Below are 14,377 nucleotides of genomic sequence, written 5' to 3'. Positions count from 1 at the left end.
TAAAGAATCTCTAAACTTGAGGATACATCAATAGAAACCTCTAAAACTGGGGTACCTAGCTGGCTCACTCAGTAGAGCATGCGACTCTTGATCTCAGGGCTGTGAGTTTGAGCCCCATGTTGGGTATACAGATTACTTAAAAATAAATATTTTTTTAAAGTCTTTAAAAAAAAAAAAAAGAAACCTCTAAAACAGTAAAGAAAACAAAGACTGAAAAAAACAGAACAGCATATCTGAGGACTGAGGACAACTACAAAAGGTGTAACATATATAGTACAGGAATACCAGAAGGAGAAGAAAAACTAAACAAATATTTGAAACAATGACTGAAATTTCCTAAATTAATGTAAGACACCAAACAATAGACTCAGCAAACTCAAAAAAAGACTAAGTAGGATAAATAAATAAATAAATAAATAAATAAATAAATAAATACCTCACCTAGGAATATCATTTTGAAATTAGAGAAAATCAAAGAGAAAATCCTGGAAGAAACCAAAGGAAATAATCTGTAGAATCAGCCTCCTCAATTATGCTCCTTAATCTTCAACAGTTCATGAGAAATTATAAGAACCAGACTCTCTGGTATAATACCACACTCTCTGGTATTCTCTTCCAATACACATTTTTGTTATTGTAACTTTTTCAGGAGAAATTATAAGAACCAGACTCTCTAGTATAATACCACACTTTCTGGTATTCTCTTCCAGTACACATTTTTGTTATTTTAACTTTTTTATTTACATACAATAAAATTTACTCTTTTAAGGTTTACAGTTCCATGGGTTTTAAAAAATGCACAGAATTTTGTACTTACCACCACCATGATACTAAATAGTTCCATCACTAAAAATATTCCATTTTGTCCTTTTGTAATCAATTGCTCCTCCACCTCCGATCTCTGACAACCAGGGATCTATTCTCCCATCCCTGTAAGCATTGACTTCTGCAGAATGCCACATAAATGAAGTCATATAATATTTAGCCATGTAGAGGTTCACTGAGTTTATAAACACATAAATGTATGTGTTTCATACATTTCATTCCAAATTTGGAAGTTTTCAGCCATTATTTCTTCAAATATTTTTTCTACACAAATCTTTTTGTCTTCTCTTCTGAGACACTTATGACACAAATGTTAGACCTTTGCTAGGGTCCTGCAGTCCTTAAGCTCTGCTCATTTTTCTCAGTCTTTCTCTCATTATTGTGCAGACTGTACAACTACCACGGAGCTTTCTTCAACTTGACTTCTCTTTCCTTTGTCTTCTCCACTCTACTATTGAACTCATCTAGTAAAATTTTAGTTATTTTATTATTTAATATTAATACTTGAGTTATTTTAATTTTCTGTCCTAAAATTTCCATTTGGTTCTTCTTACGATTTCTTTTTCTTTGCTGGGAACTTCAATCTTGCTATTTATGTCAAAATTGTTTGCAGGGTTATAATAGTTGCTTTGAAAACTTTTTATCATAATTCCAACATCACTGTCACCTCAAGATAGGCATTTGTGGATGGCGGTTTTCTCTACAATTGGTTATGATTTCCCTGGTTCTTGGCATGTCAAATACTTTCAGATTGTATCCTAGAGATTTGTATTATGACATTCTTGGTCATGTTAAAGATTCTTGGTCCTCTGGATAATTATTATTTGTTGTTGCTGCTGCTACTGCTGTTTTGCTCATGTTGCTGTTGTTGTAGGCAACCAACCTGGTTAGGTTCCAATCACAATCCCAGCCCACCTTCTACGGTCTAAGGTTCAATATCATTTTCAGTTTCCTGAGGTTTGTCGGTGTATTCAGTCTGTCTCCGTATGTGCCATCTAAGGGCAGTGGTCTAGGCTATGGTTCAGTTCTCAAAGCCTTTATTATGATTATACACATGGTCAGTTCAGAAGTGAGTCTCAGATATCACACATAGATTTAAGTCATCTTTTTCTCTACCTCCTGTCTCTCCGTGATTTTCTCCATACTCCATCTCTCGAGCTCCTTTTCTTGATCCTCTGTCTACACTGGGGTTTGGCCTTCCCATACTGCCACAGATGGCCTACAACTACATTTGCCTCAGGGATGAAGTAGCAAGAAAGAAAGAAAGCAAAAAATAACAGATACCCTCCTCACACTCTCTGGACTATAAGAACCTCTGTTTCTAGTTTCCCTGGTCAAAGAGAAAGATACCTGTCTGAGTTCTACATGGCCATACAGCTGCTGCTAGAGGACAGCTTCATGTTTGGGGTCTGCTTGGAGTCCCACTGGGAAAATGAAATCAAAATGCAAAACATAGTAAGAAGATGGTGATTTTCTACAGTCTTCTTCATGCACGAGCCATCCTTTCTAGTTCTTTGACCATAAACAGAGGAAGAGTGGGGGGGTCTTTCTTAGAGCTTTTTCTGTCCACATTCATTGTACAGATCAAGAATAGGAGATTCCCTGGCGTACAAACCAATTTAAAAAGGACAGTGAGTGGGAAGAAACAGGAAATTTCACTAGTATCAGTCACACTTCCAGATTTGACTCGTTTCCCCAAACCTCCTCCTATCATATAAGATTGCAGATGGTTGCTCTATGTATTCTGTTCCAGATTTTTAGCTCTAATCAGTGGGAAAGATAGACTATACTCTTCCATCTTAGCAGAAAAAGAACCACAACATTTCCAGAAATAAACCCTAACATTTATGGATAATTGATTTTGACAAAGGCATTAGGGTAATTCAACAAAGGAGAGTTTTTTCAACAAATGCTCCTGAGACAATTGGATATTCACATGCAAAATAAACAGCTGAACCTTTGCCTCACACCATCTGCAAAAGTCAACTCAAAATAGATCGCAAATCTAAATGTAAAACCAAAAATCATAAAATTTCTAGAAGAAAACATTGGAGAAAATCTTTGCAACTCTGGGTTACAAAAGATTTCTTAGCTAAGATCCAAAAAAGAATTAATGAACTGAATCTTCATCAAAATTAAAAATTTAAAAAAAAATTTTTTAACTTTTACTTTCAATAAGTACTGTCTATAAAACAGGCCACAGACTGGAAAAACAATTTTTTTCAAATCATATAATTATTAAGATGTTTGTATCCAGAATTTTTTTAAAGTCATCTCCTGCAACTGAATAATGACAAATAAACCTAATGCAAAAAATGGGCAAAATATTCCAAGAGATATTTTATCAAAGATATACAAGTGACTAATAAAAGCATGAAAAGATGCCCAACATCATTAGTCTTTAGGGAAATGCAAATTACAACCACAATGAGATACCATCACATACTTCTAGAATGGCTATAATCAAAAAGACTGATAATACCAAATTTTGGCAAAGATGCTGACAAACTGGACTTCTTGTTCACTGCCACTGGGAATGTAAAATGGCATAGCCACTTTTCTTTTTTTTTTTTTTTTTTTAATTTTATTTTTTTAAAGATTTTATTTATTTATGATAGACATAGAGAGAGGCAGAGACACAGGCAGAGGGAGAAGCAGGCTCCATGCAGGGAGCCCGATGTGGGACTCGATCCCGGGTCTCCAGGATCAGGCCCTGGGCCGAAGGCAGGCGCCAAACCGCTGAGCCACCCGGGGATCCCCCATAGCCACTTTTCTTAAAGGGTCATCCACCATATGACCTAGTAATTCTAATCTTAGGGTATCAACACAAGAAACATACAAAAATATGTCAACACAAAGACTTCTATGCAAATACTCATAGAAGTATTATTTATAATAGCCAAAATCTGGAAATAATTCAAATCTTCATTAAATGGTTATTTGATCAACAAAATATTATCCACACAATGGAATACTACTGAATCATGAAAAGGAGAAAACCTGATATGGATAAACCTCAAAAACATGCTAAGTTAAAGAAGTCAGACACAAAAGAGTGTCTATTGTACAATTCCACGTATATGAAATTTTCAAAAGAAGCGAATCTATAGATTATGCTATAAATAACCTATCTAGTCTCTATTCCCAGTTTAGTTACACAACTTCAAAAATCTTAGGGACTTCTTAAATGATAGGAGTGTCTGTTATGCTAATGTAGTGATTCACAGTGATAGATTTAGGATCAGGGCTGATTACCAGAAAGACCAACCACATCATTCAGTACAAATCTTCTTTTCCGATTAGCCAATCCCCTACTAGCCACCACAAACAACACTTGTCACTACACAGCAAATTCACCTATTGACAATAAAGCCAAGAGTCAAACAGAGAAGAAAAAAGATGTATAAACAAAATGGTAAGAATTATAATGGCCATATCTGTATGCATAAAATTAAATTTCTCTGGCAATTCAAAGAGTTTAAATTACTTGTTGGTGAACTCACCCCAAAATTTTACACAAAATTCTTTTGGTATGCTTTGTACAAAAGAGTATTTTCTGTGTATCTAAAGACTTTATTTTTATAACAGAGTCTGCATTTTCTAATGCATTCAAACACACTTAGCTCTAAAACCAAGGTAGGCAAGTTTAAGTTCAGTGGGTTGGTAAAGGGGAGGTAGCTGGGATTGGCTTTACCCATGTGGAAATAATTGCTTTCCTGGCCTAAAGCTCTTCCTATTAGGATCAAAACAAACTGATGTTATCTTAAGAGCCCTTCCAATTTCTGAAAAATAAAACCTAAGTGTTCCATACTTAGCCAGATATTGTCCAGATATTGTTTGTTTTGTTTAAGGACAAAATTATGGCACATTTTTGTATTTAAATCAAAAGCAGAGTTCCTATTATGAATAGGGCACTTCAACAGATAATCATCTCAGTATAGAAAGGCACATGCAAAGTTGGTATAGACAAGGCCACCAAGCTTAAACGCTGTGATCTGATATTTTTAAAACCTCAGCTTAGCCCCTGGCCTTCTTTGCACTAGAATTTTCCAAATAAAGTCTGCTCACCAGGAGTATGTAACAATGCCAGAGTATATAACATGATAAGCCACTTAAAGCAGATTTAGTGACAAAGATAAAATATTCCAGCAAGAATAAAATAGAAGTTTTGAAACTCAATGTTTTATGATGTAATTCTGGAATGGATTCTGAATTTTCCACACACCTGCCAAAATACAACATGCTGTTTTGATTCATGGAATTAAGAAAACTGAATCCCCCGCGCCCCCCCCACACACACACACACCCCAAGATGCTCTATAAACCAGTCTTCTGCCTCTGGCAGTTCAATATCTAAACCACCCAGACTGATGGCTATTAAGAAGTAAACCTATTTTTAAATGAGCAAGATAGCAATCCTACAACCTCTTTGAAGCCTTTGACTGTTTTATCATCCTAGAGTAATGACCACTGGCTCAGCTGTCTCCAACTAGGAAGTTCTGCAATCAAAACTCATTTCTTCCCACTTCATTAGAGAAAGCTTTGGGACTTCCCTGCATTACCTTGCTTGTTATAAACAATCTTAGGCTCTAACCTTTCTTTCTAGATCATTTTCCATATTTATTTCTTCTCTCCTTTTCTGGATGCTAACCATTTTCCCTATATACTTTTCTTTTTAAACTATATTCTTGCTTAAAAGGAAGAAACATTATAGGAACTTTTTTAGGCTAAATTCTAATTAGATTATTTGTATTGCTTGTTGATAAGCATACAATTTAGAAAACACTCCCAAAAGAAAAAAAACAATAGACTTGAAAGAGTTATTCAGGAATATTCTAGAATGGTCAGAATTTCTTTCTTTTTTCTTTAAATGATATGGGCATACGGGAGGAAACTAATCAAGTTAACAAAGAGTATATTTTAAATGGCAATGGACATGTATAAAGCATCTTAATATTTTTTCCCTGTTAAAATACAATACATAAGTTAGAGGTCTTCTTGCAGAAAAGATAAGCCAATTTTTCTTGACAGGAATAACTGAGCCTTAGTCTGCATTTTTGGAAGGTCAGGGTCTCACCACTCACAGTGGTACTTTTGTCCTACCAAAACTTGCAATTATCAGAACTAAGTTTCACTACGTAATTGACTTTACCCTATTTTTCTAATAGAATGCTTAGGTTTATTTGTGAATTTCAGTCTTTCTACCATCACACTTCCTCCTGCTATGTTTATTCTATGTATGGAATCAAATCATGATCAGCAGAAGTTAGCTGAGTAGTAGACTTTAAGTCTGTGACTAAACATATATTCAGTATATTACTGAACTATTAGCACAAGCTAAGGGCACTAACAATATAGGCTGACCAAAATATTTAAAGTATGTCTTTAATTACCAATTCTCAGTTCACATACTGTTATAAATAACCACAGTCCAAAGATCACCATAGACTCACTTTAATATAGAAAATACTCAATTGTATTTAATTAAATAAAACGTTATTGGTACACCTGGGTGGCTCAGTCAGTTAAGCATCTGACTCTTGATTTCGGCTCAGGTCATGATCTCTGATCAGATCAAGCCCTGCCTCAAGCTCTGCACCTGGCATGGAGCCTGCTTAAGATTCTCTCTCCCTCTCCCTCCACCCCACTCCTGACTCCCTCTCCTACTCTTAAAAAAAAAAAGTTATCATTTTGGATAGGCTAAATTCTAATAGGCTTACCTTGTGCCAGACATTGTGCTAACTGCTTTATACTTATCTGCTTCTCACAAAGGAATTCATAAAGTAGATGTATTTATAACTATTTACAGAAGAAGACACTGAGTAGCAAGGTCACAAGTGGTAAGTTATGGACTCAGCCACTAGAATACATAGAAAATTTCCTCAGAGCAGAAACCATATTAGTATTATTTACCATTAAAACCTAACACCTAGTATAGTGCCTGACAATATTAAGGAAGGAAGGAAGGAAGGAAGGAAGGAAGGAAGGAAGGAAGGAAGGAAGGAAGGAAGGAAGGAAGGGAGGAAGGAAGGAAGGAAGGAAGGGAGGGAACACTAGATGAAGGAAGGAAGGAAGGAAGGACGGAAGGAAGGAAATGAACACTAGATCTGACTCCAGTCCCATGTGTCAGATCTGTCTTTAAGATGCTCTCAATAAATATTTATTTATTTCATCAGATTTTACATGCCACTAGTCCCTGGCATTCACTAGGTATCAGGCCACACAGACTTCACTATTTGAAATACTGACACTTTGATTATCAAAGACTTACATATTTTGTTAGGTGGTATTAAAAGAGAAATAGTAAAAAAATAAATAAATAAAATACTTAACCAAGAAAAAAATAAATGCGATTTTAAAACTATAAATGTCGGGATCCCTGGGTGGCTCAGCGGTTTCGCGCCTGCCTTTGGCCCAGGGCGCGATCCTGGAGTCCCGGGATCAAGTCCCGCGTCAGGCTCCCGGCATGGAGCCTGCTTCTCCCTCCTCCTGTGTCTCTGCCTCTCTCTCTCTCTCTATGTCTATCATAAATAAATAAATAAACCTTTAAAAAAAACAAAATAAAATAAAACTATAAATGTCAAGGGATGCCTGGGTGGCTCAGTTGTTTAAGCATCTGCCTTCTGCTCAGGTCATGATCTCAGGGTCCTGGGATTGTGTCCCACACTCAGGAAGGCAACCTTCTTCCTCTCCCTTTGCCCCTCCCCCTGCTTGTTCTTCTCTCTGTCAAATAAATAAAATATTTTTTAAAAATTTTTAATTAAAAAAATTTGAAAATTAAAATATAAATGTATGAAAGCTTACTTTTATATTTCTTTATATAAAGAACTTTCATTCACAAAGAAGAAAATTACTTAAAGTATTATACTGAATTGAGTACAATTTTAACAATATCAATAATGTTGGAAATGTAACTTAATATCTGAATAATAAACTTTGTGAACAAGATTCAATATCAAATATGTAAATTTCATAGTTTCTTTAAATAGTTCTTAATTCATGAAAAAATATGATGTCAAAAAATTTATTATTATATTACAAATTTCATGATTTTGGAATAATATAGCCCTAGTATTTATTATATATATAAAAATCTACATTTACGTTTTTATTTATCTTAAACTGAGAGTTGATTAAGTCAAAGTGATATTTGCCACAGAAGTTCTTTCTAAATAACTCTAATATTTGTTCATCAGACATACACTAGGATCCTTATTATGTGTGAGGCAGGTGCTAAACCTGAAAAATCCATATCAAAGAGTTCTTACCTCTATGCAGCAATTACACTAAAACAAAATATTCTCTATTAGTTATTTAAAGCATATTCCAGGAAGCCAAAAAAGGTTTCCATTCTAATAAAACATGTTAAATACCTAATACCACAAAAAACAAAACTAGAAACTGGGTCAAATCCCCTATCCATCTTACCAAAACATCCATAGTCCATGCTACTGTGTTCTACTTTATATACAAAAATCTTGAAATACACTTCAAACTCCTTGCTACATCTACTCAAATTGTGTGTTCCTTGAGTTCAAAGAAGACATTGAAAAATACTTCTTAAAAATAGTTTACAGCAGTGGCTAGGCATTAAAATTAGTAGATTTTAGTAGCTCTGTGTAACAGATAAGTAGCTCTATAACAGATTAGTAGACATATAGAAATATAGATACCGGAGCCCTAAGGTAGACCCAATGGACAAAGTCTTTGGGGATGAAGCCCATGCACCTAAATTTTCTAGAGCTCCATGGGCACTTTTCATTTACAGTAGAGGCCAAGAACCACATCTTTAAGGGCGGGAGAGTGGGGGGAATGTGGGTGGCTAAGTCCAACTCTTGATTTCAGCTCAGGTCTTAATCTCAGAGTCATGAGTTCAAGCCCTGAGTTGGGCTTCAAGATGGGTGTAGAGTCTACTCTAAAAAAAAGGGAGAGAGGAGGATATACAAAGAAGCCTAAATTAGAAAATGTTAAAGCTATATAGGACCTTAAAAAATCAACTAATCAATTCATTTTCTAAGGTATGAATCTGAAGTTGTGAGAAGTTAAGTAAATTGTCTAAGATCACATAGTTATTAAAGCCAGGAAGAAAACCCACATTGACTGGCATGCAGACTAGTGCCCTTTCCAGCACACAAAGCTGGCTATTCCACTTGGGAAGGAGATAAAATATTAATTATTCATTCACAAGCTTAATCAATATAAGCATTAATATAGCAAATTCTCAGGGAAATGTGAATTTAAAAAAAAACTACAGCTGACTCTTGAACATCATGGAGATTAGATACTAATCCCCTGCACAGTCAAAAATCTGCATATAAGTTTAGACTTCCCAAAAATGTAACTACTAAGTCTACAGTTGACTGCAAGCCTTATAAAATAAACAGCCAATTAACATGTATTTTGTATGCTGTAAGTTTTATATATTGTAGGAATACATATGTATTATATATATTGCTACAATAAAGTAAGCCAGGCGAAAAAAATGTTAAGAAAATCATAAAGGAGACAAAATACATTTATGCATTTATTAAAAAAAAAAATCCACACATAAGTGGATCCATGCAGTTCAAACATGTGTTGTTCAAGGGTCAACTGTACTTTCTTAAAACTTAAATATCTTCTTTGGAAAGAACGGTGATAAAATGATCTAAAATGGAAAGTTGTTTTGATGCTACTTCCCTTCAACAGCACACCCTATCTCCCTCTTTTTAATTCTACATCAAGATATCCTTCCTTGGGATCCCTGGGTGGCGCAGCGGCTTGGCGCCTGCCTTTGGCTCAGGGCGCGATCCTGGAGACCTGGGATCGAATCCCACATCGGGCTCCCGGTGCATGGAGCCTGCTTCTCCCTCTGCCTGTGTCTCTGCCTCTCTCTCTCTCTCTCTCTCTCTCTGTGACTATCATAAATAAATAAGTTGGAAAAAAAAAAAAAGATATCCTTCCTTAACTCTCAACTATGCCCATATTTACACTTTCTCCTAACTAGCAATGCCTTCTGACCTTCTCTTCTTCAGCTATGCTCATAAATTTCTTCAAGGCCCAGCTGAAGATGTGCTTCCTAAGATATCTTCTGAACTAACTTAACCTTACTCTAATTACTTGTTTCTTCCTCTATTATTTATGTTACTTACTCTTAAGCCATATACTTCCTTATAACTTATTTTGAAGGTATGTAATTACTCTCTAGTTGCTTTGTATGTTTTTATTATCTTCCATAGGTTATTAATAGGCTAGAATATAAGCTCCCCAAAGGCAGGGGTATTGGTTTGCTTTGCTCACCGATGAATCACAGATACCTAAAACAATACTGGAAATACGGAGGGTGCTCCATACTCATTGAATGAATAGGAAAGGAGATTTCGCTTTCCATTCCTCTCTCCAAAATTCCAAATGTACTGCTAAAGACACAGATATAAAAAATTAAACTTTTTGAAAACCAAAAATAGATAGGCTTGACATTTTAGAAATTCATAAAAATTTTTAAAAATTGAGGTGCCTGGGTGGCTCAGTCAGGTGAGTGTTAGACTCTTCAGCTCAAGTCATGATCTCCGGGTTGTGGGACTGAACTCTGCATCAGGCTCTGTGCTCAGTGGGGATATTCTTTCTCTCCCTCCTTCCCTCCCTCCCTTCCTCCCACCCTTTCCTTTTGCCCTTCCCCTCGCTCGTGCACAGAGTGCAAGCTCCCTCTTTTCTCTCTAAAATAAATAAATCTTTTAAAAAGTTTTTTTTTAAGATTTTATTTATTTATTAGAGACACAGAGAGAGAGAGACAGAGAGAGAGGCAGAGGTAGCAGCAGGCTCCATGCAGGGAGCCCGACGTGGGACTTGATCCTGGGTCTCCAGGATCATGCGCTGGGCCGAAGGCTGTGCTAAACTGCTAAGCCACCAGGGCTACCCATTTTTAAAAGTTTTTAATTAATTGAACTGTAACAGATGAACAAACTCACTGGCTATAGGATGTCATTTAGCTTCTTTATTACACACTCCCAGTGATTCTTTGTCATCATTGTAAGAACTGTATATATATAGTGTTAGCTAATAAATAGAAGGTAAAGGATTAAATTAAGACCTAGAATTTGAAATTCTCCCTTCCTAAGGTAAACAATTTCTAAACTTTGTTCTCTCTCAAACTTTGAATTAAGAGTAATCTAATGAAAAAATACCAGTTTCTGGCTTACTCAGGTCTTAAATTGTGTAAAAGAAAGTAGATATTTTTTAAAATATATAAATTTAAGAGAGTAACTCTATCTTTCAACAAAATATTTGTTTCACCCTATATGTAAACACTAAGTATGCTTTTTAAGCCAAGCACATTCAATAACTATTTACTGATAGTGATAATTTTACAAGTTAGCCCTCCCAAAAAAGAAACAAATTTTTATGAATTCAACCCAAAAAAACCTGTCTATAATAATTGCTCCCTTAAGATTTTACAAAGATAAATGTGTCACTCTTTTGCTTAAATCTTCTAATGATTCACTGTAACTTGTAGTCAATTTTGAATTCCTTCAAAAACTATCTTCTTAAATGCTATATAGGCCAAAAAAAGAAACAAAACCTTTTTTTAAAGTTTATTTATTTAACAGAGAAAAAGAGAGAGAGCAAGCACAGAGTGAGACAGAGAAGTAGACTCCCTGCTGAACAGACAGCCTGAAGTGGAGCTTGATCTCATCAGGACTTTGAGATTGTGACCCAAGGCAAAGGCAGATGCCCAACCAACTGAGCCACCCAGGCACTCCCCAAAAAAACTATCTCCTTACTTTCTGACAGAAGAACCATGTTTTCTGGTCTCAACATTTCTTAAAACACCCAAGTAAAAATGCCCAATAACTAGACAAAATGTAGCCTTAGAGTCAGAATACAGGGAAGGGTAGACAAGCAGAATTCAGCATCATTGTACAACCAGACAACAACTTACTCAAAGTCTGATCTTTTTGTAATCTGGATATACCAGTCTTTATTCTTCCTACTTGATAGCACTGTTACAGGTTACTTCTTTAATCACTGCTTAACAGAAATTTTTACAGTAATGGGCTAGAACAATTTTTGAAATGCCCTAGGACAAGGAAACTGCTTACCCTCTCCTCCCTGAGCATTTCATAAATTTTCCAATATGATAAATATGGTGATTTCAGCTTCTGTTTAAATAATCCATTAAAATGTTAACCTTTTAGCTTTTCTCCTACTCCCAAATGGATTCTCTATTATTGCCTTTATACTAAAATTTAGCGCATTCCAAGTGGAATGTGGACTCTAGTTACTTCCAGACTCAACATAAACTAAGCATTTTCTACTCCCTGACAGATTTTTTCCCAGGTATTCATGCAATTGTTTCCTAAACCAGAGAGTAAGCACTTCTAAAGCCAAGAACCATGTTATATCATCTATTTCCATAGCACTTACCTTGGCATCCCCAAAAATTTATGTCACTTGCATAAACACATATTTAATTTAATAATATCTTTGTTTTGTTTTGTCTTAATTCTCTATTTTCCAAGTCAAACAATTAAATTAAAACTACTTTGTAGTCTCTCCTAACTGCCATTTACTGAGTATTTACTAGTCACTACATTTTTTAAACTACAAAATATTATCGTATATTATCAAATCTAACATATCAAAGACTTAAAGGAATCTTACAACTTAAGAGATATTAAAACGTGAAAAATAGTAAATGGTACCCACAAGGTATCGCTGATTTTCAGATATCTTAAAACGTAACAGAAAAAAAATGTGCATCTTAACCATTTTAACCTCATTATAGAAACTGAAGGTCATGGGACACCTGGGTGGCTCAGTCAGTTAAGGTAGACACCTTTGGCTCAAGCCCCACACTGGGCTCCCTGCTCAGTGAGTAGTCTGTTTTTTTCCCCCCTTCCTCTGCCCCTCCCCTCACCCTCGCCGCTTGTGCACTCTCTCTCTCCCTCAAACAAGTTAATTAATTAATTAATTAACTGGCTGATTAATGTATTGAAATAAATTTTTTAAAAAAATGAGGCTGCCTGGGTGGCTCAGTGATTGAGTCTGCCTTTGGCTCAGGGCATAATCCTGGAGTCTTGGGTTCGAGTCCCACATCGGGGTCACTACAGGGAGCCTGCTTCTCCCTCTGCCTGTGTCTCCGCCTCTCTGTGTCTCTCATGAATAAATAAATAAAAATAATTTAAAGAAGAAAGAAAGAAACGGAACAAAACGAGACGAGAGGAAACTAAAAGTCAGAGAATGCATATAATACCTCTTAGTGAGATTAGTAACCTGTGGGAATCCCCAGTAACTGAGGCTAGAAATGGATCAAAGCCAGCTGCTTTAACTGCTTCATCTCCATTATATAAAATATGTACATATCCAATATGTGTTGATATACTCGAAAGGTTACTTTTAAAACTGTCTTGCATACATTTTCTCAGCCTTCTTACAAGATAAAAAGTTCAAAACTTTATTGCTGCCCCCAAAAGAAAATACATAACAATTACAATAATCTGAAATTCATTTCGACATTTTCTAGGCAGACAAATATGTCTGACTTAATGGGAATGGTTTTTTTTTTTCTTAAAATGCACCACATACTGCAGTTTGTTGAGACTACAAAAGGATAAGTTTTTTCCACAGACAAAATATGTATTACAAGTTAATACCAAAGTGCCTTGGCAATATAAAATTCAACATTTAAGAGTATATGACTTCCAAATGATTGTACATTTTCCCCTAATAGGCATATATATGAATTGATAAAATTTATAATCATACAATAGGGCAGCCCTGGTGGCTCGGTGATTTAGCGCCGCCTTCAGCCCAGGGCGTGATCCTGGAGACCCGGGATCGAGTCCCACATCGGGTTCCCTGCATGGAGCCTGCTTCTCCCTCTGCCTGTGTCTCTGCCTCTCTCTCTGTCTCTCATGAATAAATAAATAAAATCTTTAAAAAAAAAAAATCATACAATAACACAATTTCAGTTAACTCCTCAGATATTCAGTCACATTTACTATTAAATATTTAGGTTAATGAATTATAAATATTACATTAAATAACACAAAATTTAATCCTAGAATAAGGAACACTATATTTTATCTTTAAGTATTTGCTAGTAGAACAGAAAAAGGAACATGGCAATGTGACATTATATTCAACCTCAACCTAAGTATGTCTTAGTGAGAGGTGAATAAAGAAAAGGCAAATGGAATGGTAATTAGGCTGGTAATAATTTTGGAATGAAATTTATTTCAGTAGCTGCTTTTTTTAAAGCATTGGTAGGAACATTTAGAAAAGTCACACCTTAGAATTTGTATTTTAATTGAGCCTCACCTATAAAACAGACACACTAAATTCCAATTCTCTCCCTCCGACCTTATTTCTCTTATCTCTCTCGTTCTCTCTCTCTCTCTGTGATAAATGTCAAAATTACAAATTATTTTATTTTAAGAATTATCAGATCTGTAGGACACAGGATAAGAAGAAAGGGAAAAGTACAGGATTATTTCCATTAAAATATATATATATTTGCAGAAGTTATTATTAAGTAAAATGTCATTCTCTTTTAAGAGTAAAAGCAATTGGT

The 14,377-nt window shown here is 35.4% G+C and overlaps 1 protein-coding gene across 2 annotated transcripts in view; it reads right to left on the bottom strand.

Annotated features, from left to right (window-relative positions):
- The window catches only part of TMEM135 (transmembrane protein 135), a 247,977-nt gene that overhangs the window by 139,728 nt on the left and 93,872 nt on the right, over window positions 1-14,377 (bottom strand). The gene's annotated exons all lie outside the window — the stretch shown is intronic.

Source organism: Canis lupus, chromosome 23 (assembly GCF_048164855.1).
Source record: "Canis lupus baileyi chromosome 23, mCanLup2.hap1, whole genome shotgun sequence".
Taxonomy (NCBI): Eukaryota; Metazoa; Chordata; class Mammalia; order Carnivora; family Canidae; genus Canis; species Canis lupus.
Note: the sequence above shows the minus strand (reverse complement) of the source record. Positions and strands in the feature narration are given on the sequence as shown.